A 26,998-nucleotide genomic window follows, 5' to 3' on the forward strand; every position below is an offset into this window, starting at 1 on the left:
ACAGCTGGGGGAGTCCCTTACACTCGCAGCGGAGCAGAAATAATGGGTTCAGCAGCTCGGATGCAGCCGTGACTCACAGGTAATTTGCTAATTTCTGTCTTCTCAGCTGGTGTTAGTGGTTGTTGGATGGCACAGCTTTCAGGTGTGTAAAAGTGATTTGCACCCTTCATCTCGCTGGGTTAGGACACACAGGGGCGTCTTAATGAATTGGAATAACTAAAAAATTTTTTCTTTCAGAGATTTAATCCTGTAAGTACAAATAAAGTTATATAGTTTCAGCACACAGAGTGATACATTTCAAATATTTATTTCTGCTGGTGAGGATGGTTACTTTACAACATGCGCTCTATAAATCGGGGCTGCCTCCAAACACAATGGCTCGGTGATCATCAGCCACAGTGTAGAGGTTAGGGAGAAAGAGGCTGGTGACGAAACCCAGTTTGCTTTATTAGCAGCTTTCTGTTTATTTGCATTGTCAGTATTTATCTTCCTTTTTCACAATGCTACATGGATCCTCTTTCGCATTTTGTACAGACTAGTTCATTGGCCAATGCAGCACATATCTTGGTCATTAAATCAGGGATTGAAACTTCTGGTACTGTGGCTATGGGCCAAGTAAAGCTGAAAAATGAAATCGGTAAATCTAGAAAGGTTGTTAGTAGAAGAAAATGTTCTCCAATATTTACTGGTTGTCTATTGTGCTGACTTTGGAATTCATAAAAATTTTATCTTGTGCCCCTTGTTTCAGAAACCTATCAGGGTTTCGGTTGCCTGACTTGCTTCTTCACCTTTTTTTCCTTCCACTAAACTTTTGGTTGCTTCTCATTTGTTACAAAGACCTTTTGTGGTTTTTCCTACTAGGCCTCTGTCTGCTGGACAGCTGTCAATTTACAAGTCTTATCCATAATTACATAGGCTACAACATAACATTTCTGCTTTGGAACATTTTTTTATGGCTCTCAAGTCATCCTATGCATATTTCCTGGAAAACAGAACAGTTGGTTTTACATTTAAAAAAAAATAATTTCTAAAATAAATTGCCCTTTAGATTTTTACTGACATTCATTTCTGTTCCCTTTGGCAAATCAAGTTGGGGTTTTACAACAATTAAAATCTTACCACGAGAATCCAAAAAAGCTGCATTGCATTCATTCACGGCAAACATTTTTCTTATGTAACTGTATAGTTGTGGGTAAATCAATCTTCTGTTTAGAGAGCCTGAGCCCTGCTTAAGGGATTCCATAACAATTCCAAGAGAAGCCCTTTTCCTCAAGCTGACGGGGAAAATTGGGATTGGAAAGTCTGTTGAAGCCACTTTTAATTACACTGGAAGCGAAGCTTGAAACTTAGCAGGAATGAAGTGCTTTTCGTGCATTGATTTTTTTGTTGCATCTACAAATGCCGGGAAAAGAGGAAGAGACAGAAGTGAACTTTTTATTTTTTTCTGCACTGCAGGCTAAAAGAGGCTATTTTATTATTATTATTATTTCTTTTTTTACATTTTTATTTTTGTGTTTCTGTTTTCCTCTAATACAATGAGGACATCCATATTAAACCATGCTTCTCATCTAATTAGGAAATGCTGCTAAAAATGAAAATGGAGCAGAGCCAGGTCTGGAAAGGAGCCATGCAAGCACTTTGTTTTGATGGAGTTTTGATGGTTTTTGTTATTCATTGTGACGTCTAAGTAACTTTGGCTGGTCATCCTTGCGGCATCTTGCATTGCGAGTGAGGAGGTGTGACAAAGCGCAGTGGAACAGATCATCCTGTGCTCGTCCTGCAGACCTGAGCTGTGGATTCTTACCGATTCCTGTTTTGCCACAATCTTGAGCCTCTATTCTGGCAAAATGTCACCCTCACCTGGTTATTAGAAACTGGCTGTCACCTCGAATGCCTGCAGGAGATCCGTCTGCCCCTGCTCGTATGAAGTATTCCAGACTACAAAAGAAAAAAAAAAAAAAAAAAAAAAAAAAAAGACCAGTTGCTTAAAAATAAAGACGGTGGGTTTGCTTTTGCTTCTCTGTTTTCAAGATTACGGTTCGTCCTGGTTTCCTGACGAGATGAACTGACCCCGAGCTTTGCACAATCACACCAGCAGATGCAACAATTCGTCATGCACGAGAAACCGCTTTCTGCCAACCATCTGTTTCTGTGCGTCTGCCCCTGTACTGTTACAGTTTGAGATCTTTCATCCATACACGCAACGCTTTTTCAAATATCCTCACCTAATAAAAAAAAAGCCTCTCAAAACCTTTTAACATTTTGTCGTGTTATAAACAAAATCTTCAATGTATTTTATTAGATTTTGTAGACACTACTGTCTACTAATTGTGAACTAAACAGAAAAAAAAAATAATACAGGGAGTGCTCCTTTACTTTTAAAGCAGTGTTTCTCAATTATTTTCCATCATGCCCCACTGGGGATCATACATTTCTTCACACAAATCTGATATTAAATAATTTGTCTGTACAAACCACTGGCTCCAGTATTCATAACACTTGCTTTATTGTTCTTCGTCTCAAAACAATTTCCAAATTCATTTCATTAACTCAATCAGTAACATTTCATCAAGACTGCTCAGTCCGAAAGAGAAAAAGTGTAAATGATTCACTCGGATGTGTGAGACTCTGCAGTTTTAAAAAGTTTTACTTTAACATTGGTTATATGTCAGATTCTTCAGCTTATTGTGCAAAATGTGCCACAATATTTCTAGTTGGCACTAATTTTACAATTGAATAACTTAATCTTAGTTCATCTTTTAACACAACAGAATCAGATGCTCAGCCAATGTTTTTTTTAAACGATTGTTTAAAAAACGGTTTATTTCAAAGAAAGAACCAGATTTGCAGAGTGGTCACATTACAGATAGCTCTATAGAAGCGTTTTTTCTGATTAAAATGACTTTTTACTCTTAATGCAACAGCTTTCTTTCAGAAATATTGTCTCTTTTATGCTTGGAGTTGAATTATTCTTCAAATATGACTTTGTATTTGTAATATTCTTTACTTTTAAACTTTATTCTTGTATTTGAAAAAACAAAAGATCTTAGTCTGACCATAAAGCTCCGGCATACTTGCTTTACTAACCTCTGCTGCCATTTTTCATTTTATTGTCACCAACTTCTCCTCTCCTCTATAGATGTATTTCAAAACATCGTTGCTTGTATCCTTAGGTCCTTTTAAACCTCTCTGTAGGCTACTTCTACTGGCTTGAGTAGGCAGTCAGTTGATTAATTTAGCTAAGAATGACTAAAAACATTTATAAAGTCCTGCTTGTTGCAAACATCTACATGCGGGACAAAGTACCTACATGTATATGTTCTATAACCATGTCCCTGATCCTGCACACCTCAGAGTTATGGCTGTGTAAAAACTTCTCAACATTCATTTGAGTTCTGGTGCAGCACCAGAACTCAAATGAATGCTGACTAATTGATTCTTGAAGCACAGTCACATAGGAAATGTCCAGGAGACTTCCCTTGAGGGCAGAAGTTTGAGAACCCAGTTAGAGTCAGCAAAAGACTTGAGGCTGGGATGGAGGTTCCACTTCGAACAGGACAATGACTCTGAAAATACAGCCAGGACGGCAATGGAGTGGTTTGGCTCATAGCTTCCTGTGATGTAATAGACTTCTGTGTTAGTGGTTCACTCAGTGAGTCCATCTGAGACTTAAACTTATGCTCACTCGTCGTATGATCTTGAGACATTTTAAATGAAGAATTCAAAACTATGCACCAGTTTCTTTCCATGTAACATTTATGCACTCAGTGAAAGAACTCAAAAGGTGTGCCTACTTTTCAGGGCAATATACGCGCTTGAAATCTTAGCCCCGACTTCTAGATGACCCGTGTAACAAAATACACAAAATGTGCAGTGCAGACTATCAATATATTTTGTAGGAGTTACTGAAAGGTTTACTATTGAGAGTCCTGATATTGTGTTACCTCCACTGGATAGCCAGAATGAATTATTATGCTTAGTTAAATGCACTGGACCCCCAAGTTGGTAAAAGGCAAGAATGTCACAGGGATCAAATTTCCTGCTTTGGGGGCCGATAACAAAATTATTAACCTTTTATTCATTTCTCAGCATCAGTAGAAAAACAAAATTAGGAATTGATATAAAATAGATTCAGATGGTAACATGATCACAAGAGGAAAGCCTATTTTCTCCCTGATTAATATCTGTAAGGGTTCTTAACATAAATTCAGCTTTTTTCTTCTTCGCAGTATTATTAACTGAAACCGGGGAATGTGAAATCAAAATTGAATTACATTTATTCAGTAATTTAACAAAGCCAATGGTGACGCAGTTATTGATACCCCCACAGGCAGTAGTACTTTTTACAATCTGGACAATCCTTATTTACTAACAGAGCCAGACTTAAGTTTCCTATTACATTGAAAAGACTGGAGAAGCCAGAGAGAAACCTTTGACCGTTCCTATTTTTTTTACAATCTCTCAAAAATCCTCTTGAGTTCTGCTCTCTTCTCTGCAGTATTTTTTAGTATTTACCAGATGTGGGACTAAGACTGAGTCGAAATTAAGGTAGAAGCACGAAGGTCATGAGTCCTAAGCTTTTAATTTTGAGTTTTAAACAAGTGGTTTTACCACAATGTAATCTATTCAGAGTAATATGTTTTAAATGGGTTTGAAAGGTGTTACTGTGTTGATAAGTACAAATAACAACTAAGTTACACAAACAAAAAAAAAAATCAGTAAATTTAGGATGAAAATTGGCAAATGACGTGTGAGCGCACCGGGCTGGATCCGGTTTCTGGCATGGTTCCATGGTTGCGTGTTAAGTTTCTTTTTTCTTTTTTTCTTCCAAACAAAATGAAATCATAACTGATTGGTGTGAAAGTCCAACTCAAGTCCAAAGTTTTCGTTTTGATTTTTGTCAAGTGTAAAGTCATAAAATTTCCGAGTTTGACTTGATGGTAAGTCGCATGAATTCCGTCCCTATTTAATCAGGCACTTAGATGTACGTAGAAACGCATTGATTTTGTGTTTTGTGAATCATTTCTATCTTGATTTGACCATATGTTTTGGATCCCTATACTACTGACAACCCGTTTGTATTTCAGTTTTTAACAAATTGGCAGGTTTTCCAGATGACAGTATCTAAATAATTAGTACATAGTTTTTTTTTACACTCTAAACAAAATAAATATAACTTAAATTAAATTTCAACATTGTTTACTCTGTTTCTGCAGTTTTTTATTTGTCACTGCTTTTAAATGGACTCTGGACTATTTTTTCAAAATGCTGAATGATAAAACAATAGCTCCTTCAAAAATTACCCTCGATCGAATTAGTACCAATTAAAAACATAATAATGAAGAAATAAAACACTCAAACAAGATACAACATAAGCTCTTAAATATATCCTTCTTTCATCAAGAAACTTGAATTATACTGTTTTCACAGTTTTGTTTAATGCTCCAACTGTCGACAGGTGAATTGACATGTAAAATTATAAAATAATTAGTAAAATTATGCAACTTCAATGAAATATGGATTTATTTCAAGGCTTTAAGGCATCTCTGCAAAGATGAGGGGGTACAGGTCATGTCATCAGTTCGAAAGCAAGTGCGACACCTTGCTGCTAGCCATTATCCCCCAGCGTAGCAGCCTCATCTCTGCTGGACTGCAAGATGTTAGAAGTGGAATTTGGTTTGACTTTAGAAGTGAATATCTGTGTGCAGCGTCACGTTTATAGGCATCTTGTTCTATGCACAGCCGTTTGCTCTCATTCAAGCTTTTCTTGGATCCTTTTCTGATTCTGCCATTTTTTCCCCCCATCGCTGTTCAGTTCAGTCACGTTTGCTCATTGCAGGTGACCTGATGAGAACATTGTCCTTATCTCCCGCTGAGCTGAAAAATTGAACTTGTTCCCAAAGCCCATAAGAAGCCAGTCGATTGTCACATGCTCCCACAGAAGCCAGCAAAATGGCAATTCTTTCCAAAGACGAAAAGATGCCCATCATCCTTTTCTGAGTTTTCTTTTTCTTCCACACGGGGCTATGTGTTTAAATATTCTTCTACAAATGTGATTTAGTAGGCAGGGAGCTTTGGGAGTTTGAGGTCGCAGCAGACGAGACCTCGGTGTGTAGTAAGCGGCAACAGCATATGTAGGTTAAGGTTATCACACGCAGACGTAAGGGACCTTCCTGCAGGAATGGCATGGATTCAAGGGTTTAGTCTTCGAAAAGACAAGATATAGAAAAAAAAAACAACAAAAATTCTCATTATTTCACAAAATTCTTTCCCTTAAATCCAGTTGAGCAGATTTTGTGCATCCCTACTGCGTTATAGCATCTAATTTATAGTGGTTGTTTTCTGTCGACTCTTATTTCCACCAACACAATGTTCATCGTGGATTCAATTACCTCTTCTGATTCAGAGGAGGCTCGTTCAGAGCCATGTTGCTCTCAGATGGTGCGTTATCGTACCCCGTAGATTTATGTCAGAGCTGAATGAATGATGGCTGTGCAATTTTCTGCATGAAAAGCAGTGCTGTGGGGACCGTGTGCATTTTCTAAGCTCTTGTCAGCTGTGTGGTAAAGATGTATGGGCCGTACTGTGTGTTCTTTTTCCATTTACTGGCCAATGTTGGGGCCTGTCACTAGCTTTTCTGTTGCTGAGGTTTGCCATGAGAATTTTGTTGCCATTTCCTCTTCATGTATTTATTTTTGAGGTGATGATTCAGGGACTTTCTGCAAGCATTTTCTCATTGCAGAAACTTGTCAGAGGAAAGGCTGTCAATTGAACTGATGAATGAATTGAAGATTCATTTAAATGATCACGTCATTACCCCCAGGAGTCAGACCTGAGAAATTTGTCAAATCAATTTAATTTGCCACTTTTTGAAAAAAAAAAAAAATCGGATTTGGGAAACTGGGTGGATTTGGAAAAAAAACTGAAATGACAACACATGACTTAATTTTAGCTGTCAAAAGAAAATTTGATTCTCTATAAATAAAAGGAAATTCAAAATGGAAAAAATTTTATTTATAGAATTTATTCTCGATCTGTCCACCTATTTTGAAATTTCCACTTTTGTTTTCCAACAATTATAAAAAAAAAAGTGTACTAATGATTACTCTGAAAGCAGGAGCATGGAAAACATTTTAACATGACAAATATTTTGGGTCCATGTGCCAAAGTGTTACATATTTTTTACTACTGAATCTCTGTTTTTGACTACCCAACTGTAAAGACCTGCATGTCCGCAGTAAACATTTTGACCAAAGTTATCTCGGCTGAATCTTTCTGCAGTGGAAGCTGTTGACAACTTCAATCCATGCTTGTAGACGGCTACCTAGCATGAGGTTACGCAGCCCATTACTGTTGCAGCAGTCATGGTTATGTCTTTCTTTGTAGTCCCAGTGAAAGGTTGATGTGCCCTGAGATGACCGGCCCCTCCTCACAGGGGTCCTGTGATATCTCGGTTGTCTCCTTCCAGGCCTGAATGGGCACATTGTGCCGCTGTCTGCCTGCTGCTGTTCTGTAGACTGCTGCACACACCTGTCAAGCTATGTCCACGGCGCCTTGGGTGTTGAGATACACCAGAGCCCTTACATACACACACACACACACACACACACACACACACACACACCTAAAAGCAGTCCGATACGAAGAAATAAACACTCGGTTCCATGAACCGTATGCAAAGACACGGATGTATATACACAAGAAGTGCACAACTGAATCTTATGTAAACGCATGTAGATACTCTCACACAAAGACTGAAATTCATTGAAATCACATCTCTGCGTTTGCTCATGCCAAAGTTATATTCAGCGTGCAGGCTGGACCCCAGAACTCAGAGAGGGTCAAGTTCCATACTTGACAGGGGGGTGGGAGGCAAGGGCACTAAAGGTTGGCTGGGGTGCACACGCTAGCACATGGGAACACATTGCAGGAGTAAACTACCGGTAACTTGATATACGTTCTCAATCAGTTACAGATTTTTGGAGCAGAGGAAGCCTGTTGAATGGCATCGTTAGTCTCACACAATTAGACCCAGCTCAGAGGACATTTTTCAACAACTGTTTTTGTGATTGATCAGCTCGGTGGAGCTCAGACAGAATTAGAGGTGTCACTTTTGACTTAGGGCAATTTATCATAATTTTCCTCTTGTTTTCTAGACCAATAAGTTAAAAATAATGAGTTACTGATTGGGCTTTGCAAAAACGAATAAATAGATATCTTATCTTAATTTAAACAAAAATATTTGTCTTTTAAGTCTCTGCAATATCTTTGTCTTGTTATACATTTTATCTCGTACTTTATTTGGGCACTTCTAATTTGTGCTCCTTGACATTTTGATTTAGCTTGAAGAAAAAAAGTAGTTTGTAATCACATTATTCAAATGTATTTTGAATGAAGTTGTTTCTCTAGACTCAGTGAGAACAGGAGGCATTGTCCTTGATTTCTTGCTTCACTTGAGTACATCCTCTTATTGCCTTCGAGTGTTCTCCTGTGGCCTTGTGCTGGGAGCCCTTAACATAATAAGCCTCTACATCAGACTGCATCATCAAAGTAACATTTGAAATGACCATTTGCACATGCATGTGTTAAGCATGCTACTGCTGGACCTACGCCTTGGTGTCAGCAATACAATATCCCTGCTATTGTGCCCTCTTGTAAGGGTGATCATTTTATTCAGAATGAGGATGATTCAAATAACGATGCCTATAATCTCTAGATGGTGGTCATCTTGAAAGAAAATATCTCTTTTTAATCATATGTACAATAGATATTATTAGAAGCACTTGACAGGCCACAGGTTGCACATAATGGGTTTGAATGAAGCCTGGTGGCGTTGTGCTTACAAGGTAACCTCTATATCTAGTTACCTTCTCTCATTGCTGTGACAAGGCAGGAAGTATCAGCTCTTTTACTCCAGCATTGAGGTTGCATGGCTAATTTTGACTGTTGGTTTCTCCAGCTACTGCCTGTAACAATGCTGTTCCTAATGTGCTGGCAAGACTTGTTCCTGTTATAGAGATATCAGCTTCTTATAAATTAAATAATTTACAAACCCTTTAATTAGTTTTTATGCGTTTTAAATTGAATCGAAATCAGACCATTCTACTCGACTCCTTTACTGTTTTTGTCAGTGAGGACAGTGTTGTTTTTTTGTCAGCACAAAGGCTTTAAAACTTTGGCTCTCTTTGGCTTAGAAATTATACAAATGAACAATGTTTACGTGAATAAGCAAGCCCTTGAGCTTGTATGCATTTATGTCTGCGAATGCATCACTACAAACGTTTTGTACCTTTTTTGTCTGTGTAGCGATTTTTTGTAATTCCAATACAAATCTGCAAAAAAAAAAAAAAAAAAACCAGAGATCCCTATCCAACATGTGTATACCTTTGTAATTCAGGCATAGTTTTAAGCGTAGTTGCGTGAGATGTCTTGTAGTGGCTTTCATATACGATAACATTTTGCAAAGGATATTTACTATGTGGGGTAAAACAAAAAAGTAGAGAAATAATTTCTAACGGAATAAACAGGCTGAGACTAGCTTTAAGAAAGATGCACAACCTACATCATCTTTCAGCAGTTGTCACCAAGCTCAGTCAATTGTGTTTCCTTCAAAGAATTTAATGTGACCCTTGGGTATAGGGATGCTGTCTGTGCATTATAATTGCTGCCCCTTGACTTTAGTCCACAGAACTCTAATTTCTTGAGTGATCATTGCAGTGTGGGCTCATAGGCTTTTTTGGAAAGTCACCCTTCCAAAAAAGCCAAACAAACAAGACCAAGGGCCTCATTTGTTTCCCACACTATGATGCAGAGACAATTTTTTTTTTCACTTGCGACATTGAAAAAGAAAACAGGAACTTCTATACCAAGTCATGGTACTGATATTGTCAAACATTTTGAGGTGCTTGTCTTTATTGATGTTGTATTCATAATACTTAGACATCACAATAAATTTGATCCATGCAGACAAACTGTCTTCAAAGTTTAGGAATGTGTTTGTTGAACTAAGTGGCTCACAGGGTGAATGCTAAATTATTCCAAAGGTACTTTGTTAGGTTGAGGCCAGGACTATGGAGATGAATTAATCATCTCAACATTTTATTGTCTATTGCACTGTGGACAATAATTAAACGTTGGACAATTATGCTCATATGGAATTGAGGACAGTTATGTGTGAACTGGAAGAGGCCATTCTCTAATTGTTCCCACGTTGTGATTGTCGAATGTTCATTAAATTCCTTTAGTATGCAATGATACCACCTCCACCAAACGTCACATTTTGCGTAATGCAAATGCAGGTCTAATGACAACCTTCACACAATGACCGTCACTGAAGCTCAACATGTCTCTGCTGCTCCAGAATACAGTATCACCATGCTTTACTACATTCAGCACCTTCAGCCTCGAAGCTCTGTGTGTTTTTCTTGAACTACGCAGATCACCACACAAAGTTTGAAGATCTTTAATTATTGACTCTGCAGACGATTGATGACTTCAGTGGATCGAGGGATGTTTAGAAATGAGGAAAAATCACAGCTGAATTTCCTTTGCGGTGGTTTTTCGTTTGCTCCTTGGACTGACCCATTCTTTTACAAATGTTTGCCCAAGGTGAATTCATGGTTTGCTTTTGTACACCTGTGGCTACGGAAGTGATTAATTAGACAATAATTGGAGCATGTAAAGTTTACTTAAAGGTGTAAACAAAGTCTTTGATTCCTGATAAGAGATTGGCCTCTGAGTGAAACTCATTTCAAAGTCTTCCCATTCTTAGCAATAGCTGGCAGTTAATGAATGAGTTCAAACTGACAAGAATGTAGGTTACTGACGTCTGCCACCAATTTCAGTGGGTTTTCTGTTCATTAGCCATATCTCCCTTGCCTTTGGCCCCAGCATGAACATGTCGACTTGTCAGTTACAGTGTCACAACCACAGGGTCATTTAATTTAGAGCCCCGCTCCGCCGATTAGGGCTTTTGTTGTGAGTGGCTGCAACTACTGTAATGCGGGTGTTTGGGTCAGCGACAGGCACAATGGTTTTGTTACTCTCGCTGACTTCCTCACTATTGCCTCTCCCTCTCTTTCTCAGCACATTTTCCACTTGGTTGATAAAATAAGCCACTCTTTGATGAGTTTTCAGCGGGCCACGGCGCTCTGCCTCGGTAAACGCTTTCATAAAGACACACCACAGACTGTCAACTTGGATCAGTCATACAGCGGAAGCGGCTGTCCATTGCTTTCTCATACACTACGTGCTGTTGTCTCTTGACGACAGGATGTTCACATAAAAGTTTAGTTCGTTTCAAGATGCTTCTTCATATTAAGGCAGGAAACACATTTGTAGTCCAAACCTGTTCATCGTAGGTCTGCCAAATTCATGCCTGAGTATGTTTCATTGTGATTTGTTGTATGCTTAAAAACAGTCAAATTGCCCAGGGCAGAGGCAACCAACAGCTGCAATGCAAACACGGTTTGCAGAGAAGCAGATGGTGAGTACTGCCAGTATGGAGACGGAGAGTTCATTTTTGATTTCATCCTATGTAGAGCATAAATAGCTTTGGAGTTTGCTTTGGTTCCATTTTCCATTTCCAGCTGCTATTGTAGGTTGTGCATTTCTATGAAGCTAAATTTATTTTCTTGTACTGCAAATGTAATTCACAATACTTGCATTAAGTAGACATAAACTGGTACAGGATTTGCATTGCAAGCAAACTTTGAGGAAACATACCATGCTTTCTGGTATTTGCCCAAGGGATTTGGGCTTGGGAGTGGTAGGAGTGTTGTGCAAAGACAAACACTTAAGTATTTTTTTGTTGCTTTCTTTTAATAATAATAATAATAAGCACAGTTGATTGCTGTAATCAATGTAACAAACAATAATGCAAGAAAAGTGTATTTCAATTTTAAAGAAATATTTCAATATGCCTTGAATAAGTTTACATATTTGACAGAACATTCCTAAGGAAAAAATAAACTTGAAAACGTTCTTTGTTTTCTATGTACTGTTTATACGTCTCTTCACTTCTATATATACTATTTATATCAGTCTCTGTCCAGCTTTCTCTGTCTCTCATCTTCTATCTGATTCTCTCTCTCTCGACCATTCCATCTTCATCTGTCTTTCTCTATCGAGCCATCATGCATTTCTTCACCAAGCTTATTCTTATACAACCAGGTAGTATTTCCCCTTCAACAACCAAACCAGGTCAAACCAGGTGTCTGGTGACACAGAGCATGAAGCGTGTGTTTTCATCCAGCTTTTGTTAAATTTGGCGCTTTGTAAAAACGCTGAAAGTAGAGGAGCGTCCATTTAGGGACAGAAATGGCTCATAATATGATCTGGCATCATTTAAATAGGCTAATAATAATGACAATAACTTACTACTAGTGGAGAAAACTACTTTCATAGCAAAAGCAGGAATATATAAGAAAATAAATCTTTTTTCTGAACTATATTAATTTTAAATTCAAAAATTGTGCGTCCCACTCAGTGGGATGCACATAGTGGAAACAAATGTGTTTTTGTTTTTAGCAGTCATGTTTTTCTACCCAAGACCCGATTAGTATGATTTATCACTCCGTTTTGTTTAGCTAAAGTTTTTTTTTTTTTTTTAATGCTTAACGTGTGCTTAGCCCCAAACGAATAACAAAGGTACTTCAGTGCAACATAGACTAAACACCATTTATGCTTTAGAAAGGTTTTTTATTAATTTCGTAAGTTATTTTGCTAAAGTTCTGTCCAGGGCAGAGGCAACTAACGGGCTAACAGACAATATATGCACCACAAGAAGCAGCAATTTGGGTAGTCAATAGAAAAGAGTAAATGGTAAAATAAATGATTATTAAGCACAATAAACTATTAGCTCCACTGTTTATGTTTATTTCTAAAATCCATAAAAGGGAGGTAATTATTTTCTCCCTAAAATATTCCTAAAATCTCATCTTGTCTTAAAGTAGCTTTAATATAGATGCCCATGCATGTGCTGGAATTATTTTTTCCATCAGAAACAGGGTGTATTAATAAAAGAAAAGTCTGTTTGTACCTTACAGTTAACTTGGTTATTTGTATGCCGCACCTTTAAAAAAAAAAAAAAAAAAAGAAAAAAAAAGAGGAAATGGTGGCGAATGGCTCTGCTTCAGTTACTTTGCCGTGGCTTTCCAAACAGCTGAACTTGTCTTTCTGACTAGCAAAAGAAAAGTGTAGGAGTGTCTGTCAGTGAACGAGAACAAGTAGGGGAGGGGAAGCACGGTGCAACTCTGTGGTTCATGCAGTCAGATGGCTCAGGTCACTCCTTTCACAGAGAAATTCACATTTTTTTCTGTTTTACAAAAGAAGGTACAACTTTTCTCGGTTATAAAATCGCAACTTTTTAAAACCTTGGCATACCTTGATGCCCTGTGGCTGCTTTAAGAGTACATAATTATTAGCACATACACTTGGTAACCAACGTTAATAAAATTTCTTCTGAATTTTTTTGACAAAACATGAATTGATAAGACGTCGAGTTCTCCCTCAATCATCTTTTCACTAATTTGTCATGTAAACAGAAGCTTTGACATAATTAAAGTGGATAACATAATGAAAACATTTTTTAGTAAAATGACAGGTTGAGGGGCGTGCAGTGGTGGCGCAGGGGGTTGGCACACCCCTCATTTGAAGGCCTTAGTCCTCAACGCGGATGTTGCGGGTTCGACTCCCGGTCCCGGTGACCTTTGCGGCATGTCTTCCCCCCTCTCCTCGTCCTCTTTCCTGTCTGCCTACTGTCAAAAAAAACTCTTCGGAGAAAAAAATATATAAATAAACGACAGGTTCAACATTGTATACACTTTCTTGCTTTATTTTTTAATACAGTTTTGCTGGAATTTAACATTTTTAATGATGAGGAAATCCTAACTCTACCATATAAGAAAAGCATAAGCGCACACAACATTGTTAGAAATAGTGTCCTCTGCAGCACAGCCACACACTAAGAACCATCCAGCCTACTATAACCACAATGAATCACATTTGGAGTGTGAAATCAAATTTGGGTGTAAGAATGTGGCAGTGAATGCTGGAAAGTCATGCTACGTTTCATCACTTTGTAATTTAGAACGCACTTCTTTCGACAAGGGAGCTGAAAAACTGAGTGGAGTGGATAATGTGACAAAGAAAAGGAGCCAGTTTTCCGTGTGTTGCAACACACGGTGCCGGCTCTCACACTCATGCTTTTCAGCAGGGGGACAATTGTTCACTTTGAGCTTTCTAGTGATCCTGGATAGCTTGCTTGGCGGTCCAACACACACCCACAAGGTAAAAGAAGAAGAAGAAAAAAAAAGAACTCACATTCCAGTCTAATTTAAATGGTCGCATATCTTTAGCAGGCAGTGAAAAGTTAATGAGATGATGTAAAATTAATCCCACTCTCAGTTTTGCTTCATAATGGAATCTCAGATGGCCTGTGCTTTTTTTTCTCCCTACAATTTCAAGTGGCCTTTTGAAGGGGGCGTTTAATTCAAACCCCTAAAATGTCAGTATGTTGAGGCGTGCAAATAAGGCAACTTTTTATGCTTTCTATAAAGGTCCAGGAGAAAATGTGTTTTTAACAGAAACAATTAAGATTCAGGTCTTTCACACTACTTGTCCATTTCCCCACTCTTTAACATTTTCATAAATGTTAATTTAGTCATTGGGTAACAGATGTATACTTTCGATATGAAAAACCTGGGCTAGCTATGGCTGACCACCATCAGATGGTTGTGGACAGGTATCAATGAATTCATGAAGTTGTCACCTAGATCCAATGCTAATGGTTGAAGTCGCCTTCCATTGGACAGTAATGAGATCTTGTGGCATAAGCAAAGCTTAAAACCATTTCTCTTTTTGAGATGAAAGCAATATGTAAGCATATATTTTTCTGAAAGAGAAAGTGGATCCCCAATGATCTATATTACAGTTTCCAGTCAGCTGCATCCCGTTCATGATGCAGTTGACACTTTCACTAGTAAAATCTGAACTTCGTTCTCATATTGGCTACAGATTTTTCATAACACAATGTACTAATGTAGTTTTATTTTAAACGCATGTTTGTGATTATGCCTGTTGAAAATGATATATGTATGAGATGTGGATATCACTACATTTTTTTGGAAACACTGCAGAACTAGTAAGTGTTCCAATGATCTCTACCTTATATAAAACATCTATCCGGTAACTATTTATACTTACTTATCCTTGCAGGTCAGCATTAAAACCTGTGCAACAAGCACTTAAAAAGTATTACTAACATAAATTTAGTTGTTTGTTTATTTTCATCAGAAAAAAAGATGTAACTGTAACAATCAGTGTGTTCTATTATTTTAACAGCAGTAGAAATATTCTTTGCTTCATTTAGATTTTTTTGTAACAGTTGTAATATTATGGATGTGTACTAATTTTACTAAAGATGATTTAAGTGTGAGAATCTTGTGCCTAGTTCTTATGAAGATACCCATTTCCACATCCCTAAACACAAAAGTGACAAACTCTGTGAAAAGACGAGATCTGGACAATTTGGTTTTATTTGCTACACTTATTACTTATTAGAACCACACATAAGCAAGTCTTAGAAAAACAAAATGACAAAAAAAAAAAAAAAAACTGGAATACCCCTTAACTGTGAAGCCTCGTTAGAAGGCTGTGTGCCCAAATGATGTCATTCTGGTTCATCCATGCCTTGCGTTCCGGAGCTGCTTTATGGCTTTACACAGAACGTTCTAGCAGTAATTGTTCAATAATGCCCTGGGCAATGGAATTTCCTGCTATGCATTTCTCTCATCCAAAAGCCTTTGATATTTTGGAAGCTTCAGTTCCGGACTACCGCCAGTACGTTAACACCAGTGATTAAGTGAGAACAGTACATTTTGGCTTTGAGATGCACTGTGCTCAGTGAGGAAATCCAATAGTGAGTAAGAGGTAAATGTGTGGCATTAAACATTTGCTCCGGCTCCACATCTGCTGGAAAACACCAAAGCAGACAACAAAGACCAACAAAGTCCGATGTATGATTTTCCTTCTCCGTTGTCTTGGAGTCTCTTTGTTTGTGTGACAGTTTGCGGTTTGAATTGTTACAATATGGTGAGAGCGGGTTCCTTTCCAAACAATCGCAGGCCTTGGAAAATAATTGGCAGATGCTCTGTTGACCAAACCAGCTTCAGCATTTTGAGCTGAGTTGACCTATAGCACCTGCATCCACTGCCAGAGTCTTAAATTTGATCAAACATAATGAAGAGCAGATTTGATGAAGCACGGCCCTGGCAGCCCAACTGGAAGCCAAGATTAGTTTGCCATTTTGCCCATATATTTAGAAATTGGCACAAAGATTCAGTTTTTTTTTTTTTCTATTCTTTGGTAGCGTCTTCACTCGGTTTGGAAAAAATAGACAGAAAACATTTTTCTGTTTTTGATGAGTGACTCATTCAATTGACTGTTGACTGTTCAAAGCGCTGTCCGTGGATGTTGATGTAAAATTGGGTAGAAGGAAAAAGGAGGTAGTGTACAGACAACAGGAACAAAGGTAGTCATATTGGACTCAATTAAACACAACATACTAACAGAAGTAATATTACATGTTTGGCCAAATATCACTGACTTTAGAAGTGGAAAATTTGTTTTTGTTTGGAAAGAGTACTCTGGGCCACTGTCCCTCAGTCCTTTAATTTTCTTAGCATAGTTATGACACTTCTGATGACCTGGTTCAGGCGTGGCTTAACTGAGTCCAGCTGCAATCCACACAGTGTGGATTTTCCCTAAACTTTGCTCCTCAAGACTACAGGTATTTCTGACGCTTGTGCATCTTTTTCAGTATTTTTTCCCTCCACTCAGATTTCCATTATTATTTTGCTAAGTAAGCAGTCTTGCAATTAAAAATCCAAATTTTATTGGCCGTATGTAATGTCATAATTTGTTCTTATTTTTAACAAATGCATCAGTGGAATATATCACTCCACGAATAATTAATCTATCTTTGTAAAATGTTTGCTTTTCAAATTAAATTACTGAATAAAATTTAGGTTTTGATTTATTCAGATTCATATGCAGTTTGGAGCGAGACAAATATTCTTTTAGGCAGAAATTTAAAACAAGACAATGTGTTAATTAGCATAATAAATAGCACACTACCAATAAATCCCGTTTATTTTACCAAAACCATAATCTTCCTTGGACACCTCAATTACAGAAGCTTTGGTGCTCATCAGTTTTATGTGTGAGATCTGATTAGAAATCATGTAAAGGCTCTACAATTACAGAGTTGAAGAAATAGAAAATGCAGACATTCATCCATGAATGTGCTTAGAATTTCCTACTTTCTCTTCCATTGATTTGGATGTAATTAAATGCAACTACTTGGCCTTTACACACTTGTGTCAGCTCAGCGGAGATATGTGTTATGTTGAGTGAAAAACATTCAGTGCAAGGACATGAAGGGAAGGAAAGCATGTTCAAACGTTGAACTGATACCAGAGAAAAGAAGCAGAGAAGAAGAGCGGAGATGTGGCGGAGGGGTAGTGAGACAGCGCTAAAGGTTGACGGGGAGGGGGGGGGAAGCAGTCATCAAAATGCTAATGTTGTATGGGATATTTACTGCAGAGGCTTAATGCAGTTTAAAACAGGCTCTTTGTCCTGTAGCCCATCACCAAACCCCTGTTGGGCCTTAATAAATCAGCCATTAAAAGCTGATGTGACCTGAATAGTACGACAGTCAGCCTGAGTGCCAGAGAGAAGCTCCAGAAAACTGGCTGAAAAATTTATGAAGATGTCGTTTAATAATGGTTGACCTAGAGGAAGCCCTAAATAAAGAGGTTTGTGATGTGGCTGTAACAAGGTAATAATTATGATACTGAAAGGTAATTATTTTATTTTTTGCAAAGGCATCTTAAAGGTGGCTTAAAGTCAAAGTAGCAGACTTTGAATTATTAATCCCATTTCCATTTATTTTCCCTACTTCCCTGTCTTTGTACTTCAAATTCCCCTTTGGTCGCTCAGTTTAAATTCAAAAGATGTACTGGCTGAAATATTCATCTGTGACATGTGACCCCATTTGTAGAAAACCATATATTAATAGCTGTCGCTGTCAGGCAATTGAACATAACTTGCAACAGAGATTTGCAAACATATACATATTTTTTCTTCTAGTTATAAATCATGAAAACCGAGGAAGAGCTTGACAAAATATAGAAATAATCACGATGTAATTGCTTTGATTTAAAGAAAGTGTGACGACTTTTGATGACTGCTGCGAAAATATCACATTTTTCTTTGGGTTGCTGCAGAACCCAAATAAAGTAATAGAGCATAGGATAGCTGCTTTCATTAATTTTCAGTTATAAATTTAGGTATGGAAAACATAAAAGTTACAAATTGTCATTATACATCTAATTATGAATAAGACTTACAGTGAATTTAAAACATATTTTTATTAAGATGACTTGATTGATTTGAACATTTTCCTTGTGTTTTTGTTTTTTTAACTGACCAGCTGAAGTCATTCTATTTCTGGATTCTGGAGCAGTTTAAGCTCAAGTTAAAGTTCAGTCTTGCCATTAAATTGCACTTAGTTAAAATACCAAACAAAGCACTATGAACTATGTTAAAAAGAATGTGCATGTAGTACTTACCAGTCAAAGTGTTGAAGACTTTCAGTACAGATGTAAAACAAACCCCAAAAAACAAACAAGCCAAATGACACTGGAAATTCTAGGCAAGATTCATTTGAGCAATTGAATGAATTGCTTTTTAAAGCTTTATTAACCTATAATCAAGTGGATTTTTATCACTATAGAGTGAAAGTCAAGCTGAAATTTCTCCCCACTTTTGTTTAATTTTGCCTTACGGTCACATTTTTAGCTGTACACACAGAACTTTCATTTCATTTTGTCAGGAAACTGGTCTGCTTTCAGACACTGTCACTGTCATTGCTTTAGAAATCAGGGGTTTCTACCAAATTCTTTCAGGATTCAGGAAACTAAAATTGTTTTTTACATCATCATGTCTTCTATCTTTTCACCGTAATCACTATGGCATCTACAGACTGCATTTACTGGGGCTTCCCCTAAAAGGAGACGGTTTAAAAAAGTATATTTATACAACATTTTACCATATGTCAGATGGTTCAATTTGTTACTGCAGCAGGAACGTCACTCCATCTACTTTAAAAATGATCCATATAGTCAGAAATTCCACGACTGCATAGAACTGAATTTATTGCTGATAGCTCAGTTGAGCACAACATTATCACTGCAGTCAAGTATTATCATTGAGGACACGTCCGCGAGAAAGCCGAGAGCCTATTGTCGATTGGGTTCTCCTAAAAAAATAAGTGTTGGCAATTTTTTTTTTCAGTACTAGGCATACAGGCTCTTTTTGCCTTTAGCATACCTGGTGGGTGCCTGAGCCAGCATAAAAAGTTGTATAAAGTGGTCAAATGGACTAATAATAAAATGAGCAATTAAGTTGTTTCAATGCCAAAGCAGCAGACCGTTGCAGGAAGCAACTTTTATGTGCAATGAAGTCCATCATATTGTATTGAGTCATTGACTTTGCAGCAATCTCTTATTTTCTGGCCCAGATGCTGAAAAGTGTAGGAACTGCAAATCATCTAGGCATCCCAGTCTGGATTTACTTCTATAGTGCTCTATTTCTAGGGTCAAGTGCTTAAATAGGTTTTATTCAACTGTAAACTATGCTTCCTGTCATCTGTTTTTAAAGACGTTTTGCTGTAAAGTTAGCCGGCTTGGTTTCCTAAACGCTCTTTTTTTCTCTGTTTCTGTCCAGGACACAACATGCCTTTATTACCTGGAATGTGATATGCAGGATTTGTAATCAACAGCACTCAAGAGCCGCTCTACATTCTCGTCTTGAGGTATTGTACCGTTTTTCAGACTTCATAAACAGAGCTGAAAATGTTTGATTGCGATTCATGAATACGAAATCGAACACAAGACGCGGCCCGTCGCCATCAACTCCCCAAACACGGCGCGGTGATGAAGAGCATTCATGTGAACCAATTGGGCTTGTTCCTTGTGTGCAATAGGGTGTTTACTGAAATGATTGATGATAGGCTCTCATCTCCGTATGCTAATCTGTGGGACACCTCAGGTAAGCCTTTAATTTCTGCGACAGCATCAAGGATGATTTTCCTCTCTCTCTTTGTATGTAAAGAGCATGTTTGGATTTCATTCCCTGATGCAAATTAGATTTTTGGTGTAATCAAGCAAAAGCGCAGCTGGTTTGTGTTTCTTCATGCGTCAAATCTGAGCTCCCCCCCAGTCCTCCGTCCCCACCGACTGTCCAAACTGTCCCAACCCTGTCCCAGTGTTTGCTCACCACTGCTTCCTGTAGCTCATCTCCCTTGACAGCCGAAGCCCTTCCCCTGTTCAATCCATCGTCGCCAAGACACAAACACACACGCTTCCTAGCTCTCCAGAATGAATGGATCCACTTGCCTGGGTGCCTCCTGCAGTGAGGTGGGATTGAATTCAATTAGGGAGATTGTTTGTCCTCCTGACTCTGCTGGTGGGCTGGGTTTGCCAGCTAATGCCCCCCTGCTTACCTCACTCCCTCACATCTACGCATACACACATTTTACATCCTGTTTTATTTTCATGTTATTTCCTGACTTGGTATTCAATGAGATTAGGGTATGAATCAAAATTTGTCTCATCACCTCACCTCACTGTAAGCAGTGAGCCGCAGCAGAGTTGCCACCATGTGTGTATTTTTTATTTCCTTCCCCCCACAGGTGAATAATTGGGTCCAATATTTGCGCTCAATCCCAGCAGCCACATACACTTTGCAGGAAAAAAAAAATCAATTTTTACAATTAGTTTATTCAACAACATATCTGCAGCCAAAGACAGGACGGTAAATGTTGCTGACGTAGGAGTAATGGATACATTAGTTGGAAAGGTGAAAATGGAACGCGGCTCTCGCTTGAATAATATTGAAACTAGCTTATTTGTGCTGGGAGCCTTTCCTTTTTACGCATAATGGCCTCGATTGTGTGTAGGAACACATTTCAGTGGCCAGTCCAGCAGCCCGCTGCTTTCCTTCAGCTGTCATGCTGCTTGTCTCTGGGTCGGTACCGCTCAGAAATCAGATACTGTATTAGTGCCGAAAGATGTCAAATTAATTAAAACCCAAGAAAGATGAATACCTTGATGCACTCTGACGATGAATTAAGACCTTTATTTCTTTCGTCTTAATTTGGATTTGCTCTCCTTTGGTTTAGCCAAATCAACTTCAAGGACAAAATTTTTTTGACTGATAAATTCAGAGATATGACTTACTTTACAAGCACAAGCAGATGTGATATTATTCAGGATAACAGATTCTTCATGCGGTATCCTTCATTTTCTCATTTCTCAGCCAAAAACCTCTGTACACACTATGGAGATATTAATGAAAGAGCAACACAAAGTTTTACAAAGGTTCAAAGAGAAAAACATTTTAAATTGTTACACTCTCCTCATGACTTAGTGGAGTGGTTTATGAAATTGCAGCTGCAAGTGTTTTGGACTATGTCTTTACCATCATTTCACATCTCCTTTGCTCATCCTGTAAACAGCAGTTTTCCACAGATTCCGGTGGATTTTGGTCTGGATTTTTATTTGACATTTCATAACTACACCATACGTGAATATGTAGCTCTGGTTGTGTGTTGAAGGTCATTGCTCTGCTGGAGCAGACTCTCACGGGTTTTCTTCCAGGAGTTCCCTGTATTTATCTCCATCCATCCTCCCACCTGACCAGCTCTACTGCCCCTACTGAAGAAAAGCATCCTCACAACATGATGCTGCCACCACCATGTATCACCATAGAAATGGGTTCTCACAGGTGATTAACCTGTTAGGTTTTTTACATCTGATACCTGAAGTGCTTTTCAACGTGATGCAAGCAGTGTGAGATGACAGGAAGTGTGGTTCTTTTCAGTACATAAATAATGGTAGCAAAATTGTTGCCTGACATACAAAAGCTTCAAATACTGTATATTTCACCAACTTGAACTCCTAATCAGAAATTATTTCTGTGTCTCATTTCCACTTTTGTATGGTTTCACATATTATATCTCATCATGACGTCTCTTCCTCAACTTCACAAGCCATGTTTTGTCTTTGTACAAGTTATCTGATGTGGCCTGCGACTTCACGCGCTTGCAAAGTCATTAGAGGCCAGCTAGCTTTGATCCCCTTTCTGTAGTGGTGCTTTTAGAAAACATATGTATATAACAAAAAGGATCTTCACTCCCACCTTCAAGTGTTTTGCAAAAGAGTCTCTTGAGAATTGCATCTTCATAGCATTCAACACAATAGAATATGCTTTATATTTGTAGGAAAATTTGTTGCACACTCCATATCTGAGTGCCTTTTTTTTTTAATCACAGCACATGCATAGCACAACAAGGAAATGGTAATAATAGTTCCACTGAGTAACAAAGTTTAGCATCATCTCACCCCAGAGCAGTTTACAAACAGTATTTCACATATATATCACACATAATTATATTTGTTTGACTTGTTTTGGAAGTTTTTGGCATAAAACCTAAAAGTTTTGTTTTCTTCCACTGTAACAGAAGAAATTGGGAGATTTTGTAGATCAGCTCAAACTACAAACCTTCAACCTCATTTGATAGCATGAACCTCAGTGAACAATGCTTTGCATAGCCAGTATGGTTTCCCATAGCAGCATCCATTCAGGTTAGCTTGACCATAATGACCTGTGACAGCAGCCTGGCTAAGTTTTGGTTCTGTTATCTTAAAGCCCCGTGTTTGTTTTCATAGTGTGATTCAGCTGCGGGGATTCTCAAAATAATGCAAAGCAGGTCATTTGAATGGGAAAGGAGGTGAGCTGCTTTCAGCCCATGTCAGCATTTGAATTTGGTTCAGAAGTAGTTGACTTTGCACATCGTTGCTGATGTATCCGGTTACTGGGGCAACTCCAGTCTGCCCAGGAAGCAGCCCTGGTTTCAGAGATACCAGGCAAAGCTCAGAAACCCTCTAAATGACCAAATTACTTTAAATGGCACACATTGCTTTATGTTGTTTGTCTGGCTGCTAATGGCATAATGTGGAGCCTCTGCAAAGAGTGCTGCTGTCTTGACAACGGTGACCTGCTAAAAATGTATTTGCCCAAACGTCTGCGTTGTCATTTTCTCCAATAACCGGTTAAGAATGATGTGAGAACAGTCTTGCGGCCACATGCAATTTTATCTGAACCACTGTGTGCAACATTTGCCAAATTGTTGGATTGATATGGATTTTATCCACAAGCAAATTTTATTTCCTTTTATTTTGAGAAAACAGAGGCTGCATGTTCCGAGCAACCTGTCAGAAATTCTCAACTAACTGTGGGGCCAGAAAACCCCAGCATCTGTAACCTTAATTATTTACATTGTTGCTTTTGTTTCTTGTTTTAACCTTTTTTCCAGAGATGCAGTATTAATATCGGTGTTTTGGGCATGCTTCCTTTTGTTCCTTCTTCCCTGTGTCCTACCACCTTTAATTTTTTGTGACTTGTGTTTCCCTTCCTCATTTCCTTCCTTTTCTTGTGTTCTTTCTTGTTTTAATCCTTCTTTCCACCTATTTTGTGCCCTTCCTTTTTCTTTTTTGCTTTCCTTCCTTTCTTGTTTTTTGCTTGTCTGTAATTTCTCCTTCATTTAATCCTCCGTTTATTTTCAGCACCCTTTCATTTTTCTTTACTTTCTTCATTGTGTCCTTCCTCTCTTTCTCCTTTCTTCCTGCCTTAACTTCTTGTGCCATTCTTCTTTACCCAGACCCAACATGAACATACGTTCGTTCATGGAGAACTTTGGTTTTATGTTTTAGACTGAGCATACAAGACTGCAAACTGCAAATTAGTCTTTTAAGGTTTTATATTTTTTGTATAAGATATTTGTAGGAATATTGCATTTTATACATTGTGCTTTTGTTTTTTTGTGTATGGGTGTATGCAATCATTCATTTTTCAGCTTTGCATTTCACTAAATTTATTAAAAGTTGGGAGCTCAGTGGGGTTAGTTGCATTTTAGTGCTGCAGATCAATAATTTAGCTTCAGTTAATTAGAAAATTAAGAGTTTGGAGGAAGTAACCCCTCAGCCATATCATTATGAATATTGCTTAGTGAAGTGGAAAGCATTGATTATCACATTAACTTGGGTGAGGTCTGTGAAGTCGTGAGTCTATAGCTTTGTCTGTAAGGTTGATGTAGCAGTAATTGTGAAGACAACTCCTCCTCTTATAGAATGTTCCTAGGATACAGTGGACACTGATTGAATATAGGGAAGACATACAATAATTGATTGAAAGAGGGATTCCTTTTAGGCTCTTTAACCCCTAACTTATCCTGAAGACAATAGATGGATATGTATTTGGTGAATTACCATAGAGCTCTTAACAGCTGCAATTGTTATGTTTTTTCAACTAAAACAGAGTCGATAACAGTTTGTTGGATAGGATCTGCATAGCAGCAGACTGTTAAGACATGCACATTGACTTGAGTCTAGTGCCAATGAGCAGATGGCTGGGTCTGTTGCGGTCACTTAAAAAAATGAAAACTTAAACCAGACTCTGGGGACTTTACAGTTACTTAAGTCTTTGTTTTACTGTGAATCCTCAGGTCTTACCATTCCTCTCACTGTTGCATTGTTACCAGGTATATTTTGTAATCAAAAACATAATTTAGTCTCTGTGGAACACTGCAAAAGATTTAACGGGTGACTAAGGAGTAAGCTAGTAGGTTTGAGGTTTTGTTTGACTCCAATTTCTCCAAGTGTCAGTGTTATAATTGACACATGCTGAACTAAATGATGAAGCACCCATCCCCAGAACATCTTGAGAGAGTTAAGGTGTTTGCAAGGACACGCGGAAGTTATAAAGCAGGCAGGAAGGCTAAGATTAGTACAAAATACTTTTATTGGGAGTTTATATTTTAACATACGACAAACCTTTGTCTTCAGTCTGGAGAGCTGTACATTTCTGACACAAGAATTGTTTATTCATGTATGTTATTATTACCTTTTAATAGTGTTTATGTAGATTTTACTCTATAGGTTCTACTTACTCCCAGACAAAAACCCATCTTGTTCAAATTAAATGTGCATTATAGGAGCCAAGACCAGATCTACAATATTCAAAATTGAGAAGGTAAAATCTAAGCAATATATTAGATTCACAGATAAAAAAAAAAGTGATTATAACCAAAATGTTAGTGGTTAAACTTTACCAGGATTTAAACAATTAAATGGCTTAAAAAGTATCCTGGAAAGATAAATGCTCTGTCTGCTGTTTGTACAGAAAGGTCTGGGATCCAAAGTGATTTGAGAAAATAACACATTTCTTATACCAACTCCGTCTTTCTATTCCTTCTTCCCAGTCTATCACCTTTACACAGAAATCCACATTGTTGCTTTCTTCTTGTGGCACCCCCCACACCTGATCGAGTCTGTGCAGGTGAGTGTTACATTTGTTTTGATTGGTAGAGGTAAGAGCCCCAAGGTCTGACAGAGAATGGTAAATTTAGATGGAGCTATTTCTGTGTGGGAAGAGGTTAGTGCAAGCATCTTTGGCATGTGCCTGGCTATACACTTGACAGTTTTGGTGTCTTAATGAAATAACATATTTGAGAGTAAACGCACAGTGCAGCTGAATGTTTTTTTTTTCCCCTCCATTTTTTGTCAACTTATCGCCAATTATCCTATTTTTAAAAAAAAAAATCTATTACTCTCTGTCCTACCTTGCTGAGATCAGGAGAATATATATATACATTTTTAAAAAAGTCATTCAGTCACTGATTGGATTTGTATGGGCTATTTGGAAACCATCTGAGATGAGCAAAAATCCAAAGGAAGAGTGATATTTTAATTTGGACATCTGGTGTATAGCATAAGTGGAAACAAACTATCTAAAACAGCAGCTCAAATATCAAATTAAAGAAGATTTTGTGAAACTTGCCATCTCTATTCCCCACTTGGAAATTTGTCATTCAAGTTTCCCTTTAAACTTTCACTGCACCCGACCCAAAAGCCTAAGCCTGGGTAAGGTGTTGAGGTCTAATCAGCTCTGTTTGATGTGCACAGGCAACCGGCTTTACGTAGGAGCCAAGATCTCCTTGGATATTAAAGAAAGTCGGAGCAGTGAGAAAAAGGGAAGAGATTATGCCTGGGCTTTTAATAGAGGATCGCTCCATCTTGTTCTTTTTAGCTCAATCATTAGTTCTTGCTTCTTCCCCACAGGGTGATTCTCTCATTTTGTCTTTCGCTAACACCAGGGCCACCTATTGGTCTTTTGGTGAGAATTGTGCCTCGATATAAGTTAGCCAAGTATGAATCCCCAGCTTTTCCAACTCAATCATCAAGCTGGAGTCACACAGTGGGGCAAAGGAAGAAAGTCAGCCGTGCGAAGTCATCCATATTCCTTGAACTTTTGCACTTTTTGTCATGTTTTAACTATACACTTTAATGTATTTTATAATAAAAGTATTTGTTTCAAGCCCCAATTACTCTCATACCCCCACAAAAAAAAGTATTGGCGAGGCTGCACTACTCCTGGTAGGACGGCTACAAGGAGGGGAAAAAAAAGAGATGCAAATGAACGCTGATTGTACACACTTCCCTTAGTGAGAATGGAAGTGTGTGAATCACCAGGCATGCCGGCTCTTCATTTTCTTACCCTTCCTTCAACCGGTACCTGTGAAATCAGACATCCTTGTGTGCCTGTCAAAAAATAACCAACACTCTGCCACTCTCAGCTGGCTGACAGGAGAGTTCACCTTCTGACAACCAGCACTCATGCTGAGGCAATCAGAAGTTGTCAAACTTGAAGAGTGTCCTCTGCTTTGACTCAAATATGTGGAGTTTCTTTCTTTTTTTTTTGGCCATTTACCAGAGACATCAGAGTTTTGGCTGCAGAGTGTTGCTGTGCTAATGAACTGCTCGTCCGCAGGAATAAGGAAATATTGTTCTCGTGGCTGCTAATTTAGTAGAGGAAA

At 38.1% G+C, this 26,998-nt stretch overlaps 1 protein-coding gene across 5 annotated transcripts in view; it reads left to right on the forward strand.

The window, feature by feature from the left end:
* The window catches only part of adgrl3.1 (adhesion G protein-coupled receptor L3.1), a 259,349-nt gene that overhangs the window by 15,681 nt on the left and 216,670 nt on the right, over nucleotides 1–26,998 (forward strand). For all 5 annotated transcript variants that reach the window (XM_055050947.1, XM_055050952.1, XM_055050951.1 and 2 more), the window contains one exon: nucleotides 19,789–19,876. The gene's annotated coding sequence lies outside the window, so the exon portion shown is untranslated. The remainder of the gene's footprint in view (nucleotides 1–19,788; nucleotides 19,877–26,998) is intronic.

This window comes from Poeciliopsis prolifica, unplaced genomic scaffold (assembly GCF_027474105.1).
Source record: "Poeciliopsis prolifica strain line A6 unplaced genomic scaffold, Auburn_PproV2 SCAFFOLD032, whole genome shotgun sequence".
NCBI classification, from domain to species: domain Eukaryota; kingdom Metazoa; phylum Chordata; class Actinopteri; order Cyprinodontiformes; family Poeciliidae; genus Poeciliopsis; species Poeciliopsis prolifica.